Genomic DNA, 20,824 nt, shown 5'->3' with positions numbered 1-20,824 from the left:
TGGATGATATTTCAATGCGGATCTTCAGTTGTGTGTTAATACATGTTCTTGTGTACCCGTGAGTTCTTGAAAGTGGTTTTATTTTATATTCATTAGTAGCTGGAAGAAAGGCAAACATATGCTCAAATTCTAAAGGCAAAAATCAAGGCAGAGCTTAATATTTAAACAAGAGAATAAGGTACAATAAAAATAATACACTTTTAAATAAGAAGGCAAGGGTACGGTTTAATTTCTTCTTTTGGCCTTGGATAAATTATTCAGTAATACTCATTCATTTATGTGTGAAATAAACATATGGTGCCTATCTGCTAATTGCTTGGCTCTGTCCTAGGTGTTCATGATTAAAAACATAAGCATGGTTTCTGGCTACAGTGGACTCAGCCTATAAGGAGATTCAGACACATTTTTCAGACAGTCAAAAGAGAATTTTGTCTACAGAGCTGCAGGAATATCTACTCATAGTCTCTCAAGAAGCATCGATGGGGATATCTACCTGGTTTGGGATGGGGTTTGGTGAGGGCTGGTTTCCTGGGGGCCTTATGAGTAGAGTTGGGAAAGATATTCCTAGATGAAAAAGAAAAGAATAAGGTAGAAAAGGCCCAGGTCAGAAAATGGACTAGCATTCTAGTTAGCTGATAGCACGAAGGTTGGTGTAAGTTGGAGGTAGAAAGCTGTTAGAAACAAGGTTGGAGGTTTAAGCATGGACCAGGTCACCAAGGGTCATGGGTGCTGTACCAGAGTGTTTAGACATTTTTGTGTGGGATCATGAAAGCTCATTAAGGAGGTGAAATGGTAATGACAAGGTCATATTTGTGTTTCAGATGGTTGACTTCAGTGAGTGTGAAGAGGTCAGATGGGGGTGGGGAGAAAAGGCGGGTGTCCCATCTGGCTTTGAAACTATTTTATAATCCAAGCAAAAGTTGATGAAGACTTTCAGTGAATCAGGGATGTTGTTGATGGACAAGAAATGTTCTAAGAAACAAACTCTGGAGATTTCAATGTCAGAACCACACATTGTGCATAAAGAGGAGAAAAAGGAGTGAAAAATATTCCACTGATTTATGGTTCTGTGGCCTGGGGTGGACAGTAGGGCCACTCGCTCACCAGTGAAAAGAATTCAGGAGGAAATACAGTATAAGCAAACAAGTAAAGTTGAATATAGAATGTTTGGGTTTTAGACACCAATGAACATTAAAGTCAAAATCTTTGAATCTGAAATTCTGGTGTCCAAACTTTAATTTTCCGACTCCTGGAGTCATAACAAAAGTCAAGACATCTACAGTATGTAATTCTTGAAGAGCATTGGACTTCTAAGTTCTTGCTATAATATACCCCATTACTGTAATGCTTTAGGATGACAAAATCCAAGTCTCTTTGAACTCTTAGAGCCCATAGGGCCAGGAAGGAGGCCTCATGCTAGCCGAAACACATGCGATATCTACTCTCCTGTAGTCTCTGCTCTCTAAGAGCTGAAGTTCATTTGGCTTAGTTGGTCAAGCTAAAGGTCACTTCCATTATAACCACTGGGATCTAAGGTTGTGTGTGCTGTATCAGGTGGTCTGCGGGATTACCAGCTGCTGGTATAACTGGTTTCATGATGTATCTTTACTCATCTGCTTGGGAATTGTGTGTGGTCCAGAAAACATGACTAAGAAACTATTGTATGAGCCTGCTTCGATATTCTCTATGATACTTATTTCTTGTTGCCAGAACCTCTCAAGCCATTCTCTCTGAGATGTGAAACATACTCTATCGACCGATAAATACACCCACCCTTACTGAGCCGCACACTAGGAATTACCCAGTCCCTCTTTGTTATATTGTTATACACTTATCATACTTTACCAGAAATCCCCCTTCAATCCAAAATTCCTTCCCATAGAGTTAATCCAAGAGTCAGAAAAATGGGGCTATCCTTTCCTCTGGAGTATGAATCCAAGGGCATGGCCCTAGGTCTTCACTGTTATTGAAACATTACTTCTGAAAAAAAAAAAAAAATCTCTGTGGGTCCAATGTTACCCCTGGAAATGTTTTTATAGCAGAACCAGCCATGAATTTTTCACTGTTTACCTTTTATAAACCAGAACGATGCAAATTGTTCTGGTAACTTCAATGCCCCAGTCAACGTCTTCTTAGACCAGCTTCCAAGCAAGGATTTTCCAATTTAAATATTGTTCTTTGATAAAAGTTCTGCTGAGAATTTGTGATTATTGGAGGTTTTTTTTTCACAGTGCACTCCATAAGCCATTACATAAAACACTAATTATCCAATATTTCTACCAGCAGGGTCTCTTGTACTAATTAAATTAACACTGAAAACTGCTAACATCATTGATTAAGAGTCCAAAATGGTGTATATCAGTAACAATTAGGACAACTTCATTTTGGGCAAAAATCAAAACTGCCCTTCCTTTATCCCAGGAGATGAATTATCATCTTTTCCTAACAACCAAGACTCTCACCCTTGTTCTTTCTCTCCATTTTGGCCCCTCACTGTGGAGCCTGATTTGGGGATGGCAGTCCTTGGGTTCATAAGATGGTTAAGCTCAACAAGTTTGGCTTCTGATTTGGTTGAATTCATTCAAATCTCAGCCCTGCCACTTAGCAGATATAATCCTGAGCAAAGGATGACCTCCGACTGGGTTCGGTTTCCTTTTCTGCAGTGTGTTGATAAGAACAGTCACTACCTCAAAGAGCCATGATGATTCCTAATGAGGAAAGTCTCCTAAGAGTTCATTCTGAGCCTGACACATGAACAGGGCTGAGTAAATGGTGGTTATTATCATTACCAACTGTGCTGCTCATTCTCTTGTGCTGGTGATTTAAGACACGTCCAATATTCCATCCTCAAACCTTGCAGTTGGAAGGGGATCTTGAGAGGATTGCTCTAATGAATCTTTAACTTTACTGAAAGGCAAAAGCACTGACATTAATAGGATCCAAAAGAGACTCCAGTGGTGGATCATTAGACCTGGTGATTTCCCTTTCTATAAAAACCTTGTGGATAACACTGAATAACAGATGACCACAGAGAATCAGATTCAAAGACTCCCAAGAGCTACTCTAGGGAAGGGGAAAAAACATGGAAGTCGTTTGCAGTTCCTCTGTAGACAGTCTTCATGTTCCTTTAAAACTTTCACTCAGAGATATGACATATACCTAGAGGTGTTTAAGAGACATCATTTTTAAGAATTATTCTTATGCAATAACAAGTCTAGTTTAATCCATCACCTTCTGTGTGACGACATTGTGCTAAATTGACCTGCGTTATCACAGTCTGTCTTCATAGGAAGAATGTACCCCAATTACCTCCATGGAAATGTAATCAATCCCATTCTTCAGATGAGCAAACTGAGACCCAAAGAGCTTAAATGACTCCTCCAGGGTCACCCACACACTTATTAACCATTGCACATACCATCTCCGTAGGTAAAAGACCCTCTTCTTTCTGGTGGGCATTCCTGGAAGACATCACATCGAGAAGCTCCTAAGTACCCTTTCCGAGGTCACTGTGATGCCCCGGGTCTTCAGTGAAGATTCAGTTATCATTCCTGGGCCAGTTTGACATTTTTCACAAAATGCACAGCAGCCCCATTGCAAATCAGTGCAAATGAGCCATCAATCAAATTCCCAGTCTAGCCTGGGCCCTCTCCTAGAATTTGAGTACGAGAAGGCAGTCCCCACATGCCCAGATGTTTGTACACTATGGTGTCCCCTTCTGACCCTCCCTCCTTTCAGAGACCCAGTCTTCCAAGGCCCCAGTTTTCAAACACCATCTGAAGCCTCCTTTCCAATTCTCTCTCTACAGGAAGCTCCAAGAGTCTCCATGAGTCCCAAATCCTCCCCATTCCCCCATTTCTGCCCCCAGCCCCTCTGCAGGGCCACCTTCCCCAGATTCTCATCCTCGGTACCCACATTCCACACACCCGTTCTAGCTCAGCCTCTTTCCGGGCCTCCCCGTCCACCCCTCCCACATGCCCAGGCCCTAGAACTAAGCTCTTCATCTAATGGACCTTCTTACTTAGCCTCAATATTTGCTTTCCGAGACATTGGATTTATAGAGTGTTTGCCTGAATTAAAATGAGAAATTTTAGAGCAAACGAAGGCTTCTCAGCTGCTAAGCGCCATCATGTACTTTAAATAAGGAGGAGGGGGAGTGTGTGTGGAGGGCAGCCGGATGCATCCGCCCACCCCTGCATTACCATTTTCTTCCAGGGCTCACCTTCCAACCCAGCTGGTGCCTACCTGGCCCTGCTCACCTCCCCCAGCTAAGTTAACAAAGCAGTTACCGCTCATCCGCAGAGCTCCCTCTAATCGACTCCCAGTGAAATAATATTTGCTTTCCATGCCTACTTTGAATCCCACTCACTTTGTTAAAAGATTGCCTCTGGCTGTCTCCGCTGGCCTAATCTAATAGTTTCTGGTTTGTACAAGCAAAGCGTTTTCAACCACCTATATAAATAACTTAAGCAGGAGAGGACACTTGTGTAGCCCCAGTGCAGGGCTATCGGACATGACAGATCCTAAAATGACGCCTTGGCCGAGCTCCTTGGGGATCACCATGAGCTGAGCAGGAGCGATTTCCATATTGCATCAGGTCGAAAGGACACTCCATCTTCCTGTAGACGGGCTGGTGGGGGGATTCTGTCTGGTTTCTCCAGTGCTGGAGATCATCCTGAGCACCTCTGTTTCTTCTGGTCTTCTCCACGTTACCTGCGCCATGGAAGCAGAGGGAGTCTGTTTACACCTGAGAGGAACTAAATCACACTATTTTTTTTCCTGTAAAATTTTTTAATCAATCAACTTTTTGGTTTTCTAAAAAGAAAATGCAGTAAAATAAATATAAAGGTTTACCATCCTAGCCATTTTAAAGTACACATTTAGTAGAACCTAGTGTACTTATGTTGTTTTTCAACTAGTCTCCGGAACTGTTTTCTTCTTGCCTAACTGAAACTCTGTACTCCTTAAACAATAACTCCTCCCCCAGTCTCTGAACCACGACTCCACTTTCTGTCTCCGTGATCATAGTTCACTTAGGGATCTCATGTAAAGTGAATCACAGAGTAGTTGTCTTTGTGTGATGAACTGACCTTGCTTAGCATAATGTCCTCCAAATTCATTCATGTTGTCACAATGTCAGGATTCTCACCTTTTCCAGGCTTAGTAATATTCCATTGCATATATGTACTATATTTTGCTTATTCATTTATCCATCAATGGACACGTAGGTTGCTTCTCCACCTTTAAGCCATTGTGACTCGTGCTGCTACAAACATGGGTGCAAATATTTCTGAGACCCTGCTTTCATGTATTTTGGGTCTCTATCCAGAATTAGAATTCTGGACCATATAGTAATTTAATTTTTAATTTTTGGGTAAACCACTCTAAATTTTTTCATAACAGTTGTCCATTTTACTTTCCTACCAATAGTATATAAGGGTTCCAATTTCTACATACACATTTTTGGCAATGCTCTTTCTTTTTATTTCTTTTTTGATGATATTCATCCTGACAGATGTGATCAAACCTTTTTATATAAATCTATATTTTGGGCCATAATAAGAACATAATCCAAAGCAGAGCAGGTTGGTAGCAGTTTCCAATGGAAGTAAAAGGATATTTCTTCCTTTGGCTTGAGTCATCCTCTAAAACACAGATTGGCAGCCTGTTTGGGTACATAAAGTTTATTGGCACACACTCTGCTCATTTGTTCACATATTACCTATGGCGACATTAACGCTCTCAGGACAGAGTTGAGAAACTGCTACAGAGGCTGTGTGTGGCCCACACAGCCTAAAAGGTTTAACATACGGTCCTCCGCAGGATGTCTGCCAACCTCTTCTGACACAATCCTGTTGTGGATGCCCTTTCCAGAATCTCGGAACTTCCTGCAGCCAGACGGTAAGACTCAAGCACAGCCTCCCAAGGGTGGGGCCTCCACTTCCGCTGTGTGTGCAGGTCGTGGGAAGGTGTGGGAAACAAGCCCTGCCGAGGACCAAGGACTGGAACCCCAGATCTCAGGGAACACTAAGAGGGAGAGTCAGTCTTGGATGGAGAGGGTAGAAAAGCCTCCTTGGGGAGCTGGAGAGCAGGGCCCAGGGCAGGGTTGACAGAGAAAGGCAGGGTTCCCTTCCTGAGGTGGTGACAGTGGTGGAGGGAGGGAGATGGCCCATCAGCATGAAGAGGCAATGGCTTTCTGCCCAGGGCTGAAGAACTGTGGAAACCTCAGTGAGGGTAGGCCTGGGACATGACGGAGAGACGGCCAACACACAGAGGGCCACACACAGGGGTAAACAACGCAGTGCTGGTTATTTGATGTTAGCATTTAGGGTGAATGTTCTGGAAGCTTTTCTGACCCGTAAGTTAACGATGACCCCATCTTAGCCTCCATCACCTTACTTTTTGAGAATCAAAAGAAAACATTTTGAACTCTTATCAAACAAATGATGGGAAGCATGGTGTCCCTCCCAATGGCTTGGACACCACAGGTTGGGGATTAAGGAGTCCTTAACTTTTCTGAGCAGTGTAGACGCTCAGTTCCTGCTTCTGCTGTATCCCTTTGCATTGTGATCTTTCATCCCAGGTGTCGAATCCACCTTTGCACAGGACAGCTTTCCTCTCCACAATGCCACCCGCAACTCCTTACTTCCCAATACACCATGAACCCAACCCGGGGCTGGATAATAATGAAGAGAATAATACTATTAATGTTACTGTCAATAAAAGGAATAGGCTAGGCCAGGAACCGTTCCAATGATTTTGGAGCTCTCCACAAAACTAACATTTATGGCATTTATTTAAGGAGTCCTGAAAAATATTTAAAACGAGTGTCACCCAACCCGGTTGTTTTCAAGAGGAACTTCACAGGCTGCACACCTGGCATTTCCCTGGGTCTTTTCTCTCCTCTTAGACATCGCCCTCTCTGCTTCCCTGCCTCAGAGATTCCCAAAGCCCAGTTGGTTTTCAGGGAGGGGATCTTAACTCTGTTTGCTATATTGCATCTTCTTATCGATCTTGTGTGAGATCTTGGCTTCCACCTCTTAACTTAGATCTTCCAAGTAATCTGTCCTTGATTACCCAAAGCACCTCCTAAGGGAGACTTGGGGTCAGTCGGATGATGACCCATGTTTCCCTCTCCTCTTTATAAGTACTGAAAGTGAGACTTTAGGAGGATACACGTTCCAGGGTATGCAACGTACCTTAGAGACTAAAAGGAGGGGCCCCATGATTTCCATGCCTGAAATGAAAACAAGCACTTGGCTCAGACAGGTGGAGGGGAACCTGAGAAAATTAGCAGAAGCCAATAGGTATTGATGGCTCGCAGTGTGTCCCAGGCAGGGCCATGTTTGCACGATCAATCTGTCTTTAAGAAAACCCAGTGAGGCTGGTAATACTAGACAAACAGTGCAGATGAATAAAGCAAGGGTCACAGGGATTAAGCAACTTCCCCAAAGTCCCATGGATAGTTGGTAACAAACTAGGATTTAAACCTCCGCTCTCTCTACTGCATCATGCTCCTTTGTCTAGGGACACGAGAAAGAAAAGTTTGCTTAAAGGCTTAAAGGGCGGGCCTTAATTTGCTGTGGCTGCCACCCATGACCTTTCCGGGGCAAAACCAAGATGTCTTATGCTCTGTGTCTGACTCATCTTTCCAGGCACCCTCGCCCTGCAGGAGTGAGTACATCAACTCCCCAACAGGACTTAATAGCAATAACTCACAATATCATTTTTTTTCTAATTTCCCTTTTAAAAATCAATAAATGGTTAGTGATGCTATTAATAGAGTGAAAGCAGATTTCTCTCTGTTATGAGAATTGATATTTGTAGCATTTATCACACACACCAAAAGAGAGAGAGGAAGGAAAACAAACAAAACACCATCCTTATGAGACACCAAGTACCTGGGTTTCAATGCCTGTGACCCAGAAGAAGGTGAGACAGTAAAAATTTCCATCTCAGAGTCAGAAAGTTTAAACTTCTGACAACCTCTCTTCCCACCTTCCACATTTCCATTCCATGCCTGCCATAAGCTATCCTGCCTCGGCCAGCAGCCAGCCTCTGACCCTGATCCTCCCAGTTTTCCCTGCTTCCCCTAACTCATTGTGGGATTTCAGGAAAACCAGTTCCATCCTCTCTACCCTAAGATTCTTCTCTTTCCAAACATATTACTTCATTGCCAAGTGCCTCCCAAAAATGACCTCATAAATGCCCAGACATAACTTCTGATCTTCCTGAAACAACCCCTCCTGGTTGAATGAGAGGCTTTAATTCCAATAATGAGCCAGAGGAGGGTGGTTTTTGCAGCCTGGTCCTTGAGAGATGCATGACTTTCAAAGTGACTTCAGGAATATTGAATCCATAACCAATGTCAAGTGATTTTGAAGAGATAAGTCCTCCCATTCATCACGTCTGCAGAAGACCAAACCAATGTCAGTATTAGGCCAACCAAGAATATCATTCCTGGATGATTGGACCACTAGGGATACAGGGCAGGAAGAACAAGGTGAGTTCAGAAACCACAAAGTCTGAGGAATATTCACCATTTAGGGTAGACAAGTAATCGAGACACAGTAGTGGCTCCAGAGGAAAAAGGGCTAGGGAGATGAGATAGCTTTAAGTTTGTCTTTCTCATTCTAGTTAGAAAGATCTGACACCCTTTCTCAGAAGTTTCCCTTCTCATACTCTGAAAATAAGGTCAAAGAGAACCTGGAGACCTGGATGTACAGGACAGGATTCAGTGACCCCCAGACAGGCCAAATAAATCTCCTTTCCTGCTACTTACCCTAGCAAAGAAGTCACTTTTGAGTTATATCTATACTGCATAGAACAAAGTCATGAGATAACCACCTTCTTCCAACTCAAAATCTACAATTTCATATGTAGAAAAGAAATAGGAGAATTTCACCCAGGCTCTTCTGAGAAGGATGCTGAATTCACTGAGTTCCTGAGACACTTATTAAAGATGTAGACTCTAGAAAACCACCACAGAGTTATTAGCAAGTCCCAGTACCCACAGCAGCACCCACCCCGATCCCCATCATTTAACAGGAACTCCTGCTAAACCTTGGTTTCTTAGAATGACTTAACAGTCCTTAGCCAGATAACTTGGAAGGGGTCAAGAGGAAGAGGCGAGCCCTGGGGACAAACATGGATAAACTAGACTTTGAGTGTGGAAGGGCCACACACAAATGACATGCAATTGAGGATGGATACACACACACACACATACACACACACACTGCAAGAAGATGGGCATCCTTGAAGGTGCAGCTTGCTGGTTGGAGAGCTCAACAGAGGTGGTAACCCTGGGTACTGAATACTGAGTGTCAGCCAAGGAGAAAGGGCATGAATATTTCAAATGGGGTAGAGATTTCAAGGGTCAATAGAACAAGCTTGGCACACGGTGGGAATCACTTGACACTAGTAGCCCTGGAGGCCCTAGAGGGATGAAATCAGAGCAGTTGGCTTGAGACAGACCACCCAGTATCAGGGAATCCAAGGGAAGAACAATAGGAGCTGTGGACAGTTTTAGCAAAGAACATGGTCAGGATGATCCAGCTGTGAATGGACAAGATGTGTCTGGAAGCCAAAAGAACATATAGGAGAGTGTTTGTGTGTCCCAGGTGGAAGGTATTGTGCACCTGAACCAAAGGGGTAGCTATGATGTTGGAGAGAAGGGGATGGCAGAAGAGATGCAAGGAAGACAAGAAAAGATGGGGTAAGGAATTGTGTGGGTATGGAACTGGAGATGAGGAGTTGATGGCGATTTCTAGATTTCTAACTTGAAAGGCTACAAGATGAGGCAAGAAGAGACAGCTTGGATGAAGAAGGGGCATCAAGAAGTCACCATTCTAGTTTCCAGTTTCCTTTTGCTGTTTCCTTGCTTCTACAACCTCACCCCCTTCCACACCACCCTCTCTGTAGGGCTGAAGTCTGTACAAGGGTCTTGGCTCCCTGGTACCTGCGTAACTGATGATGTGAGTTAGAGGCATCTGCCAAGGGGAACAGCCCCAGCTATGGCCACAAAGAACGAGGAGAGGTTCAAGAAAGGGAGAGGTTCCAATGAAAAAGGGACATTCTGCACTGCATCTTTGGGACTTTCAAAATCTTATGATCCAGAAGTCCCTCGACCAGGGCCCTAGCATGTAACTGCAACTGAGAGCACACAGGTTCCAAAGTTTCCAGAACCACTCCAGGAAGCCTTGTGGATTGTTATGAGTTCCTTCTCTGAGAACAGGGCATGGCTCATTCTAGAAGTGAGATCCAGAATTTGGTATTGGAAACAAGAAATAGTGAGAGGGAGAATTCCCTACCAGCAAGTCAGCGACACCATCCCAAGGACGTGAGCACAGCAGAAGGTCATACCCACCTGCAGGGTGGCCTGACGTCCCTCAGAGTCTCTGTTCTATAATCAGCACCTGGCAACAATGGGGTATTTAGTAATTATTTTCTGGAACATTCATTTAACACAAATTCATTGAGTGACTACTCTGTGCCTGACTCTGTGTTTTGTTCCTTGGGAACAAAACTGAGAAAGAGCCTCACCTATGTAGAGTTTTATTCTAAATCATGTGTGAGAGGGAAGAGGAATGGTGGACAGCACTGGATAAAAAATGAGTAGTTTGTTAGAAAAAGATCAGCACTAAGAAGCTAAGGGGAAGGGACGGGGTGGCGGGAACGACTTTGAACTAGTCCTTTTATTTGTTTTAAGGTTTTGCTTCATCTATACACCAGATTCAACAACATCTACCTATGAGAGCTATTGTGCAGAAAAATGAATACAAGTCACCAAAAATTGTACCTTGTACCTAGACCATTAGAGATATTCTACATCAATCGCCAATATCACCAACATTGTGTTGGAGTATTGCAAGGTCAAGACAGGATTTATTGAGAAGGAGACATTTGAATAAAGAATGGAAAAGATAAGGCAATGAACGTGGAGTAGATGTTTCCTGATCCAGGAACATCTAATGGCAAGGCCCTGAGACAGGGCAGGGGTACCACAGAGGATGTGCCATTGACTTCTTCCACTTGATGCCACCAGGAAGCTCGAGGAGACTTGGAGAACTAGCTCTTTTTGAAGAAACTGATGAAGGGGAAGAAGCAGCTAGAGCTTTGGAGACCCTGGAAGAATGTTTTTGGAGCACTTGGTTGTTTCCACCAAAAAAAAAAAAAGGGAAGCAGCAAACTTCTCCCAGCTGCTAAGAACCAAATGCTGGAGCCTGGGTCATACCAGTTGTTTGAGGTCTGCTTCATGGTAGTGTGCCCAGGTTTCTGCTTGGGTCTGTGTGAGTGTGCATGTGACTGAGGACACTGCTGTATGAATGAGGTTATGTCAGTGTGTAAATGAGTGTGTGTTCTTCGTGTCAGCATGCATCTTGGTATCTATCTGCTTGTTCTTACATACTAGTAGCACATATCCCTGGATGTTGGTGGGCATGAGACTTGCAGCTGGCACATGTGTGCATGTGTAATGACTTGGGGCAAGAAAGTTCTCCTTGCTACAGAGATGCATGTGCCCTGGAAGAAGTAGAAAGAGAGGGTCTCCCCACTTGATTTCACATGCATATAAAATACAATGACGTAACTTACCTTTGGGGGGCTCCTCTTACGCATGAAAGGCTCATCAAATGCCTAAATACGTCACAGCATCAGACTTTCCAGCAATTTAAATAGCCATGTCAGATGGCATCTGTAAGACACCGAGGATAAGGAAATCACCCATTTATCCGTTCTTCCCATTTTTGAGTGTCTACAGAATCAGACCCATGTCATCTGCTGGGAATGCAAAGAAGAGGGTCCACTGAATGCTGTTGGTTTTGGAAATGCATTGGAGTTCGAGTTTCAGCTAATACCCCTTTACTGGTTATGTGACCTTGAGCAAGTCCTTTTATTTTTCGGAGGGTTTTGTTTCATCTGAAAAATCAGATATAACAACACCTACCTCACAGGGTTACTGTGAGGACTAAATAGTTTCAACTTCCTTAAAAGTATCTTAACCCTAAAAGTTATCTAAACCCTCGTGGCTGCTCAACCCTAATATTCGGTATCTTCATTGCTGTTATTGGTACAATCATTTACTTTGTTACCAATGGTGTTTTCTACCCTCAAGTGGCACGCGTGTTGGTGGAAGCTGCCATGGAATTGCCAAGGTCTCCAATCCCAGGTCTTTAGATAGCTCAGTTCCCAGCCATGTTCAGGCCGTCATGCATGAAACCCTCCTCGGAAGTTCTCCCTGACCACCCCGCCAACCTGCTTTGTATTTCTTCACTGCATACACTGTTTCCTGAAATTATAACCCATATGTATTTTCCCTTATTTGTCCATCTCCCTCAGTCAACATAACCCCTATGGGAGACCCGTGACCTGTCTCTCTCGTTGGCAGTGGAATCCAGTGTGAATTCCATTTTCAGTGTCAACGCGAGTGCCAGGTGTCAGTAAATGATCACGTGCTGAATGAAAGAGCGTGCGAGCGAATGAATGAACTAGCCCCATCTGTGTGGTCACAGAGCCCTGGAAACACCACCAACAGCTCTGCTGAGACTAAAGTTCTAACGTGGAAGACTTCACAGAGCAGACGGCATTTGATGGGTCAGACTGACAGGGTTTTCCAGCAAAAGGCAGGAAACAGCAAGAACAAAAGCATCCAGTCGTGATTGTATCTTGTGATACAAACCAGGACCGTCAATCTTGCTCCCAATCTCCCTGGCAGCTGCTGCTGAACCTCTCCACTTGCCCAGGCAGTGTGTGCAAAAGAAGAAACACCCCAAATTTATGACTCTGCGTAATCCTCTTCCGTCTTCCAGAAGCATAGGGCCAGCCCTCATTTGCATATAAATGGTCATAATTTTTTAATCATAGATTAATGCCATTCTGTTTGCTTGTCCTTGTGCCTCCCTTGATGGAGAAACAAGATCAACTTACGCCTCATGAGTAATAGCAATTAAAACACATAGGCATGCGATGCTCCCTTACTCTCACATGTCTTAAATTCTCTCTTCTTCCTCCCCTGAGTGACTGAAAATGGCATCTTGATTGAGAAGTAGTAGTTACAAGTAAGGACTATGAATTCATGCGGTTTATTTTCAAATCCTAGGTCCTTCACTTACTCTTGGTGCAATTTCGGACAAGTCACTTCACCTTTCTTACACCAGCCTCATCATTTGGGATATGAGTAAGATATAAAGTGATGTAGATTTATTGCAAGGATTAAAAGAACTTACGCACCTAAAATATTAACATGTAGCAAGCCCTAAAAAATGGAAGCCATCATTATCATTTTATTGTTATTACCATGTTGGATGACAATAGACAGAGCTGAATCGATTCAAATCAGCAAGAGAAATACAAGATCTCGTTCTCGGCAGAGAGGGAGAGAGAGAAATGCAGCAACCCTACAGGGCTGTTGACACAGGTTGGATCTTGATGGCACTTGTACTGAGACGGTCCATGTTTGGCCCCAGAGAAAACTTTATTTGGAAAACAGTCCAGCTGTCACCAAAGAGAAGAACGGGTCCCTGCATCTCGTTAATATTTAACATTAAGAACTGGACCTGCACTAGAGAAAGGGTTCATCAGTACATGGCCAGAGATGTACTTGAAGTTTGTTGGAAAGGCACGTGTTGGTCCCTTTCAGCTTTTCAACCCTTTAATCTTGTTCTGAGACTCAGACTGAGAGGGCAGTTAGCGGGGAATAGACACTTACTGGGCCCCCTTGCAGATGTTTTTCTCACTTCCTTCCATTTTTTCATAGCTCTGGGGCAATATTTATTATCCCCATTTGCAGATGAGGGATTTGAGGTTGAACAAGCTAAGTAGTTTATTCACAGCTGATGAGCCTTCATTTGGAGCCAGCCGGCCAGAACGCGTACTTTCTGGTTCATCTGTTTCTTCGTTTGTGATGTACTTCCCAGATCTTCATGCAGACAGAAGGTGTGGGATTGTTAGCTCCATTTCGCGGACATCTTTTGCCAGAAGTTGTTTCCTAAGAACCTAGACTCATTTGTCTGACTGGATATTTAGTTTTCTATGGATAGAGAGCCCACATCAAGAACTCCGTATGTCCAAAACGAAACCCAACATCTCCTCAATCCCTCACTTCCACCCACCGTCTTACCACAGATCTGCTCCTTTTACACTTTTTACAGATCATTATCTGTCACCATGAGTCACCCTCGAATTCTCCTGTCATTCCGGAAGTTATTAGACCTTGCTATTCTCCCTTGGAAGTGGTGTTGAATCTGCCCTGGCTCCAGCCCATCCATTAAGCCACATTATCTCCCACCTGAAGCAGGTACTGCAACTCCCTGGTGTTCTTGCCTTTGGTAATTGTCCTTCTGGATCATTCTTTTAGCCCTACCAAGGTTATCATTGTCATAAAAACAAATGTAATCTTGCCACTCCCCTGCTCCAAAGAATTTGAGGACCCCCTACTGTCCACAAATTAAACATCAAGCATTTCACCAAGGTATCTCAACATAATTCTGTATTATACTCCAGTCGTGTCCCCTTGCTCACAAAACTGCACAGAAATTACTCAGATCTCTCTAAAATGCAAAACTTTTTCATTTTCCTGTATTGTTTTCCAGGTAAGAAAAATCCTGCTCCAAGCTTTGACCTGTGGACTACAGCTTCATCTCCAAGACCACAGTGAATGTCACGTTTATCCCACCAACTTCTCTAGACATATTCAGCACTTCACATAGACTGCCAACCTTGCCCTTCCACCACAACAAATTTTTTTCACATACAAACCTCACCCGGTAAAACTTGAGCTTCTTAGAGATAAACAATTTTTTTCTCTTTTTAGCACCTATCCTGAAAGTTTTTAGACAGTGAGACTTCACAATGTAGGTACCACTTTGCAAGTTAAATAAACATTTCATAAATGTACTCCCATCAAGCTATGCAGTTTTCCTAATTACCCTTTTAATTGCTGCATAATATTTCTTCCTGCCGATGCTCCATAATTACTTAAACCTTCAATTCAAGTCATTAAGTTCAACAAAAAATTGTCAAGTATCTAGCATGTGTCAGATACCATCCTAGATGCCAGAGACACCATGAAGAGAAAGAAGTGGCCTCTGCCTCCAAAGACGTCACACCAGTGTAAAGAGCATCATGTAATGGGTACTCTAACAGAGTATGTCATCCAGGGATCCAGGGACTGGGAAGAAGTCAATGGCTCATCCTCTGTGGTACCCCTGCCCCTGTCTCAGGGCCTTGCCATTAGACGTTCCTGGATCAGGAAACATCTACTCCACGTTCATTGCCTTATCTTTTCCATTCTTTATTCAAATGTCTCCTTCTCAATAAATCCTGTCTTGACCTTGCAATACTCCAACACAATGTTGGTGATATTGGCGATTGATGTAGAATATCTCTAATGGTCTAGGTACAAGGTACAATTTTTGGTGACTTGTATTCATTTTTCTGCACAATAGCTCTCATAGGTAGATGTTGTTGAATCTGGTGTATAGATGAAGCAAAACCTTAAAACAAATAAAAGGACTAGTTCAAAGTCGTTCCCGCCACCCCGTCCCTTCCCCTTAGCTTCTTAGTGCTGATCTTTTTCTAACAAACTACTTATTTTTATCCAGTGCTGTCCACCATTCCTCTTCCCTCTCACACATGATTTAGAATAAAGGAGGAATTTTATTTTCCTGAAGTGATTACAGAAAGTAAAAGAACATGTGATATTTTGCTTGAGTTCTAAAAATCACATCAGAATCTAATGAGAAAAAAGAAAAAAAAAAAAAGAAAAAGAGGGGAAATATAAACTACTAAGCCCTTAAAAATTGTAAAAGGCAGATCTAGGATTTCAACACAAATGGTCCGATTCTTTTCTTTTCTTTTTTTCTTTTTCTTTTTTTTTTTTTTTTTTTTTTTTTTTTTTTTTTTGCCTAAATGTGGTCAGTTCTAAGACCCCGGTGTCACCTCTGTGGCGAACTCCTACACATTCGACAACACAGGGCTTCCACGGGCTGCACGCTGTTGGCTCATCTCAGCTCTGGCACATTTCACAGAGCTGAGTCATGTGACAAATTCTCTCCAACCCATGTTTTCCATAAGTCTGATAACGACAGTTTTGCAGAGTATGAGTATTTTTTTTTTGAGTTTCATAAAATAAGTTCACTGATTTGCTAAATTCTCCTCCTTTGTTCTTGTTTTTGTAAGAATTGCAATGTTACCAAGGAAACATGATTCTAGAGCAAATTCCTGGTAAATATTAAGTTCTCAAAAGAGTGAATGAATAAATGATCAACTAAAGGTTTAATGCATGAGTTTGGCTATGTGGAAGGTAGAGAAAAAATTTTACATAGTGAGAGGCATTCAGTCTATATTACAACACTTGCAAAAATTAAAAAAAAAAAAAAACAAAAAACACCAAATTAGTATCTTAGTACCTTATCAGGGCATTGCTGCTTACAGGGTCAGCAGAGCAAAGTGTGTTAAGAGCTATGAAATCAACCTCACCATGTGACTCACTATTAAATCTAAGAAACTCATTCAAATAGGGGGAAACAACAGATATTGTATGTACAATTTTCTATATTAGCAAAAGTCTGGAAACAATCTAAACTGTCCACCAATAGGGAGTGGTTAAATAAATTACAATATGTGAACTGGAAGGAGTATTATGAAGTCATTAAAATGGTAATTAGAAAGATTATGTAGCCACATGGAAAAACATTTACTATATAATATTAAGTGGGGAAAAAAAGCCAAATACAAAATTGAATCTAGGCCATCACTGCAATTATGTAGAAATGTGTGCACATGAATCAAGACACCAGGGGAAGAGGCACGCATGTGACCAGCTGTTCTAAAATGGCATAGTTTTCTTTTTAAAATGTCCCTTCTTTTGTTCTGATGCCTATTCTCTAGTCTGGTCTATGCTCTCCAACCTCTAGGGGGAGCTCAAGGTTTCCCGACCCCAGCCTCCATCCAACTTCTGGGGAGGTAGGGTGGGGGTGAGAAGGTCTCCCCAACCAGAGCCAGAGGCATGGGAGGTGTCAAGGCTGGGCTTCCAGGAGAGGACATAAAGGGATTAGGGATAGAACTAAGTCAGAGACCTTCCCTCTCCCTCTGCCTTTTTTCTCTTGGTCTTCTCTCTCCACAGCTCTCCCCTTTGGAATCACTACCTTCCTGGGCCATTTTTCTCTTCAAGGTTTCTCTCTTTTGGCTGTTACATTCAGAAGATTCTACGCTGTCTTTCATCTGGGAAGCAAAAATCACTCCTAGCACCCTTAAAAAGAAAAAAAGAAAGGCAGAAATTACCCTATGAATATATTTGCACTAGCAAGAAAAGATATACCTTTTTGGTCCAATTGTTTCTTAAAGAAATAAAGACAACTACCTATGTTTCCATCAATAGACTACTACTTAAATAAGTTAGGGCACAGTTTTATATTTAAATGCTCAGAAACTATTTTTAAAATGAGATATACATATGGGCTGAAAAAAGAAAGTTTTCCAATATGTAGAGTTCAGTAGTAGGTGGGGAGAAGAATAGCCTCTGTGTATGTGTCTATATGTGCTGGGTGCATAGACTAGGTACATAATAAAAGGATAATAATATTTATCTAAGAGGAAAAGAAACTGGGGGAAGGGCAGCAACTTTCACTTTTTACTCAAGAACATATTCTTAAGTTATTTATTTGCCATGCACACATACTAGGGTCTCTCTTTTTTTTTTTTTTTTTTTTTTTTTTTTTAAGGGAGATTAGAATAGGACCTAAGGGTAAGGAAGTTGAGAGAGGTGACTGAAAAATCAATAAATTCTGTATCAATACTATAATTCGTATTAAGGAGTTTTCGCATTTCTCAGGTACATTCTAGCCCAGTTCACTATGAGAAAAAAACCAGATAGGGATTGGGTCCAAAATTAGGACTTATCTCAACCATCACCACTGCTACTACTACTGCTAATGCAGTAATGATCATACACTTAGTGGCAATACATGCATTTAATAATATCCTAATAATGAATGTAAATCAAAAGAAAAAATAAATATTTGAAGTTCAATACTTGGAGAAAATATATAAAACAACTTATTTTAAAAAAAAAAAGTAGGAGAAATTTCACAAACGATTCCATTTTAACGAAGTTAAATGTTGACCAGGACAAAAGAAATGGAAAGTCCATTTAAAATAGGACAGACAGGGCTAATCCCTGCTTGTGGTTTCAGATTGGCTTCCTAATAAACTGTGACCCAGTACAAATGGGATTTAGCTGGCTCTGTGCTTTGAAATTTGCTCTTCTCAAATATCTCTTTGTCCTTAGGTTTTGGGCCTTTTTTTTTTTTTTTTTTTTTTTTTGCTTTTGCTCTCTAACAAGTTTTGAAGTCCATCGAGTTTGCTGTTTTAAAATATTGATTCTGGTTAGGAAAGGTTGGGGAGTCAGGCTGAGTGTGGAAACCACAGGCGGAAGGGTGAACAGAGTCATTTACAGCCAAGGCCAGGGTCGATGTGTCCTTACCTTAAACCTAGTAGCCCCCTTACAGAACTGTGTCTTCTCAGGCCTTCCCTGGGTGCAGGCCCTACACTGAGGGCCCAAAGTCCATTCCTCCAGCAGAGCAATCATTAGGAGAAAATAGGAACATGAAAAGTACCTAGGATACCAACAGAACAAGCTTAGTTTAAGCAATCCCAGTCAAAAGGAGTCATGTCGCAGATCAGTTTATCTCTTCTGTGTGGGGTCCAGTAGCTGCCCTTTGATGCCATCCATGGAGAACATGGCATGAAACCAGAGCTAATCTAGGGTTTTCGTTCCTTCATTGCCTACCGATGCTTCCCTACCCAGGCCTGGGACAGAGTCTGTAGAGACAGAACACAGATTAGTGGGCAATGGTTCCCATGACCTGGTATGCATGGAGCTCAGTCTGATAATCCACATACCACCACTCTGTGGTTCCCAGAGCTTGCTCCATTTGTCAACATGTGTTGACAAATGATTCAGTGTAGAGTGAGTAATGCCTGATATCTCTCACCACAAAGTTGGTACTTAGATAGATTCAGCCCAAGATGGTTCTAGCCAATATATCTTAAATCCTCCTCTTTCAACATCTCTGGTCTGCAACTCAGATCATCTCTCCCTGTAAAAACACTATTACAGAGGGAAGGTTAAAAACCACAGGATAACCTAGACAAGCATTTGGGTTGTTATATAAATGAAGAACTACACATAAAGTACAAGCCTGTGACTAAATAGCCAGCTTTGGATGGTCCAACAGTCAGTGGGACCCAGAACAAAATATGGCGTTTCAGTGTTACATTTTGCAAAAATAAGGTTAGCAACATTGACTCCCCTGAAATCACAAAAAGATTAAGTCAACTGATGTGAAAGAAGTTGCCTGGCCTAGTGTTAGAATAACCTTCCTGCTGCTATACCTTCTTAGAATTATTAATACCCTGGAACTTCAAAAATAATCTCAAATATAGCTATTTAAGAGCTTCTTAAATCATCAGCAAAAAGTCAGCATTAAGAAGGAGCTTTTGGCATTTGAACCATTTTTCTATAAGTAATGTCATGCAAGCCCCATTGACAACTGGCTTGAGTTCACAAGTCTCCACTTATAAAATGGGTAACTTACTGCTAACTGATTTTGGAAAAGAGCTCCATTTTCCCCCAGATAAATATATTGTGAGTATTTGCCATATTTCAATTTCCATCATTCTGAAGTTCTTTAGCCAAAAGACAATGTTCTAACCTAGTATCTACTTACACATGTTGGGTAGAACTGGGTAGAATGCTTGCTCCAGGTGCTATGAGTGCCATAATCCTGGGGAATTTCTTCAAAACCATTGAACTATACTACAGAGCAATAGTAACAGAAATGGCATAGTATTAGCACCAAAATAGGTAGACCAATGGAACAGAATAGAAGACAGAGACAAATCCACAAAAGTACAGTTATCTCATACTAGACAAAGGAGCCAAAAACATACCATGGAGAAAAGATAGCCTGTTCAACAAATGGTGCTGGGAAAACTGGAAATCCATATGTAGTAAAATGAAATTAAATCCCTGTTTCTCACCTTGCACAAAACTCAACTCAAAATGGATCAAGGACTTAGGAATTAGACCAGAGACCCTGCACCAAATAGAAGAAAAAGTAGGTTCGAATCTTCATCATGTAGGCTTAGGACCAGACTTCCTCAACAAGACTCCCAAAGTGCAGGAAATCAAAGTAAGACTCAATAGGTCAAAAAACTAGAAAGCTTTTTCTCAGCAAAGGATACAATTAACAATATGAAAAGAGAGCCTACAGAATGGGAGAAAATCTTTTCCATATGCACTTCAGAGAGAGCACTAATCTCCAAAATTTATAAAGAACTTAAAAAACTTTACACCAAAAATACAAAGAACCCAATCAATAAATGGGCCAAGGAACTGGACAGACACTTTACAGAAGAAGATATACAGGTAATTAACAAATATATGAAAAAGTGTTCAACATCTCTAGTAATTAGAGAAATGCAAATTAAAACAACTCTAAGATTTCATCTTACTCTAATTAGAATGGCTATTATCAAGAACACAAGCAATAATAGGTGTTGGTGAGGATGTAGGGAAAAAAGGCACACTCATACATTGCTGGTAGAGTTGCAAATTGGTGCAGCCGCTATAGAAAGCAGTGTGGAGATTCGTCAGAAAACTTGGAATGGACCCACCTTTTGACCCAGCTATCCCACTCCTCAGTTTATACCCAAAGGAGCTTCAAATTTTTATATGAAGAATGTTATGGATTAGATATGAGCTGTCCCCCAAAAGTTCGTGTGTGAGACAATGCAAGAGTATTCCAAGGTGAGATGATTA

Source organism: Sciurus carolinensis, chromosome 2, assembly GCF_902686445.1.
Source record: "Sciurus carolinensis chromosome 2, mSciCar1.2, whole genome shotgun sequence".
Lineage (NCBI taxonomy): Eukaryota > Metazoa > Chordata > Mammalia > Rodentia > Sciuridae > Sciurus > Sciurus carolinensis.
This window is presented reverse-complemented; position numbering follows the sequence as displayed.